Consider the following 3,001-nt stretch of genomic DNA (forward strand, 5'->3'; position numbering starts at 1 on the left):
TGACCAGGCCCGACCCTGCTTAGCTTCCGAGATCAGACGAGATCGGGCGTGTTCAGGGTGGTATGGCCGTAAGCAAATATTGCGCCTACCAAAGGGCCTTTTAAAGATACTATATCACCACGCTTTGCTCTTTCGTCTATACAGGGAGCGCCTGCAGATTGCCAGACACACTCACAGCTTTTAAATGTCAAATCAGAATGTACAAAGTGGCTATAAGGATCACAAATGTAGTGCAGTAAAAAGATTAATATTTACTGTTGAAATGTAGAATACGTTAGCATAAAATTGAAAAGAAAATGATCGATGAGCTTAGGAATGATGAAAGCCATCATTTAACTGGATTTGTGTCATTTCTATACCGGCAAGTCATGATCTAGCTATTTCCTTCCCACCCTGTCGGTGTCCACTGAAAAAGCAGCAGCGCCCTCTGCTTTTTGTAAAGAGGAGTGAAAAAGCTTACAGCACCTGGTATTCCCAGGCGGTCTCCCATCCAAGTACTGACCAGGCCCGACCCTGCTTAGCTTCCGAGATCAGACGAGATCGGGCGTGTTCAGGGTGGTATGGCCGTAAGCAAATATTGCGCCTACCAAAGGGCCTTTTAAAGATACTATATCACCACGCTTTGCTCTTTCGTCTATACAGGGAGCGCCTGCAGATTGCCAGACACACTCACAGCTTTTAAATGTCAAATCAGAATGTACAAAGTGGCTATAAGGATCACAAATGTAGTGCAGTAAAAAGATTAATATTTACTGTTGAAATGTAGAATACGTTAGCATAAAATTGAAAAGAAAATGATCGATGAGCTTAGGAATGATGAAAGCCATCATTTAACTGGATTTGTGTCATTTCTATACCGGCAAGTCATGATCTAGCTATTTCCTTCCCACCCTGTCGGTGTCCACTGAAAAAGCAGCAGCGCCTCTGCTTTTTGTAAAGAGGAGTGAAAAAGCTTACAGCACCTGGTATTCCCAGGCGGTCTCCCATCCAAGTACTGACCAGGCCCGACCCTGCTTAGCTTCCGAGATCAGACGAGATCGGGCGTGTTCAGGGTGGTATGGCCGTAAGCAAATATTGCGCCTACCAAAGGGCCTTTTAAAGATACTATATCACCACGCTTTGCTCTTTCGTCTATACAGGGAGCGCCTGCAGATTGCCAGACACACTCACAGCTTTTAAATGTCAAATCAGAATGTACAAAGTGGCTATAAGGATCACAAATGTAGTGCAGTAAAAAGATTAATATTTACTGTTGAAATGTAGAATACGTTAGCATAAAATTGAAAAGAAAATGATCGATGAGCTTAGGAATGATGAAAGCCATCATTTAACTGGATTTGTGTCATTTCTATACCGGCAAGTCATGATCTAGCTATTTCCTTCCCACCCTGTCGGTGTCCACTGAAAAAGCAGCAGCGCCCTCTGCTTTTTGTAAAGAGGAGTGAAAAAGCTTACAGCACCTGGTATTCCCAGGCGGTCTCCCATCCAAGTACTGACCAGGCCCGACCCTGCTTAGCTTCCGAGATCAGACGAGATCGGGCGTGTTCAGGGTGGTATGGCCGTAAGCAAATATTGCGCCTACCAAAGGGCCTTTTAAAGATACTATATCACCACGCTTTGCTCTTTCGTCTATACAGGGAGCGCCTGCAGATTGCCAGACACACTCACAGCTTTTAAATGTCAAATCAGAATGTACAAAGTGGCTATAAGGATCACAAATGTAGTGCAGTAAAAAGATTAATATTTACTGTTGAAATGTAGAATACGTTAGCATAAAATTGAAAAGAAAATGATCGATGAGCTTAGGAATGATGAAAGCCATCATTTAACTGGATTTGTGTCATTTCTATACCGGCAAGTCATGATCTAGCTATTTCCTTCCCACCCTGTCGGTGTCCACTGAAAAAGCAGCAGCGCCCTCTGCTTTTTGTAAAGAGGAGTGAAAAAGCTTACAGCACCTGGTATTCCCAGGCGGTCTCCCATCCAAGTACTGACCAGGCCCGACCCTGCTTAGCTTCCGAGATCAGACGAGATCGGGCGTGTTCAGGGTGGTATGGCCGTAAGCAAATATTGCGCCTACCAAAGGGCCTTTTAAAGATACTATATCACCACGCTTTGCTCTTTCGTCTATACAGGGAGCGCCTGCAGATTGCCAGACACACTCACAGCTTTTAAATGTCAAATCAGAATGTACAAAGTGGCTATAAGGATCACAAATGTAGTGCAGTAAAAAGATTAATATTTACTGTTGAAATGTAGAATACGTTAGCATAAAATTGAAAAGAAAATGATCGATGAGCTTAGGAATGATGAAAGCCATCATTTAACTGGATTTGTGTCATTTCTATACCGGCAAGTCATGATCTAGCTATTTCCTTCCCACCCTGTCGGTGTCCACTGAAAAAGCAGCAGCGCCTCTGCTTTTTGTAAAGAGGAGTGAAAAAGCTTACAGCACCTGGTATTCCCAGGCGGTCTCCCATCCAAGTACTGACCAGGCCCGACCCTGCTTAGCTTCCGAGATCAGACGAGATCGGGCGTGTTCAGGGTGGTATGGCCGTAAGCAAATATTGCGCCTACCAAAGGGCCTTTTAAAGATACTATATCACCACGCTTTGCTCTTTCGTCTATACAGGGAGCGCCTGCAGATTGCCAGACACACTCACAGCTTTTAAATGTCAAATCAGAATGTACAAAGTGGCTATAAGGATCACAAATGTAGTGCAGTAAAAAGATTAATATTTACTGTTGAAATGTAGAATACGTTAGCATAAAATTGAAAAGAAAATGATCGATGAGCTTAGGAATGATGAAAGCCATCATTTAACTGGATTTGTGTCATTTCTATACCGGCAAGTCATGATCTAGCTATTTCCTTCCCACCCTGTCGGTGTCCACTGAAAAAGCAGCAGCGCCCTCTGCTTTTTGTAAAGAGGAGTGAAAAAGCTTACAGCACCTGGTATTCCCAGGCGGTCTCCCATCCAAGTACTGACCAGGCCCGACC

General features: G+C 43.9%; 5 non-coding genes across 5 annotated transcripts; all 5 read right to left on the bottom strand.

Annotated features, from left to right (window-relative positions):
* Positions 1–453: 453 nt before the first annotated feature.
* LOC129115572 (5S ribosomal RNA) lies at positions 454–572 on the bottom strand. The gene has a single exon (XR_008533139.1). It is a non-coding gene; the product is annotated as a 5S ribosomal RNA (ribosomal RNA).
* A 378-nt stretch (positions 573–950) lies between these two features.
* LOC129115574 (5S ribosomal RNA) lies at positions 951–1,069 on the bottom strand. The gene has a single exon (XR_008533140.1). It is a non-coding gene; the product is annotated as a 5S ribosomal RNA (ribosomal RNA).
* Positions 1,070–1,448: 379 nt separating this feature from the next.
* Positions 1,449–1,567, bottom strand: LOC129115575 (5S ribosomal RNA). Its single transcript, XR_008533141.1, has one exon. It is a non-coding gene; the product is annotated as a 5S ribosomal RNA (ribosomal RNA).
* Positions 1,568–1,946: 379 nt separating this feature from the next.
* Positions 1,947–2,065, bottom strand: LOC129115576 (5S ribosomal RNA). Its single transcript, XR_008533142.1, has one exon. It is a non-coding gene; the product is annotated as a 5S ribosomal RNA (ribosomal RNA).
* Positions 2,066–2,443: 378 nt separating this feature from the next.
* LOC129115577 (5S ribosomal RNA) lies at positions 2,444–2,562 on the bottom strand. Its single transcript, XR_008533143.1, has one exon. It is a non-coding gene; the product is annotated as a 5S ribosomal RNA (ribosomal RNA).
* Between the last annotated feature and the right edge of the window lie 439 nt (positions 2,563–3,001).

Source organism: Anoplopoma fimbria, unplaced genomic scaffold (assembly GCF_027596085.1).
Source record: "Anoplopoma fimbria isolate UVic2021 breed Golden Eagle Sablefish unplaced genomic scaffold, Afim_UVic_2022 Un_contig_11921_pilon_pilon, whole genome shotgun sequence".
In the NCBI taxonomy this organism is placed as follows: Eukaryota; Metazoa; Chordata; class Actinopteri; order Perciformes; family Anoplopomatidae; genus Anoplopoma; species Anoplopoma fimbria.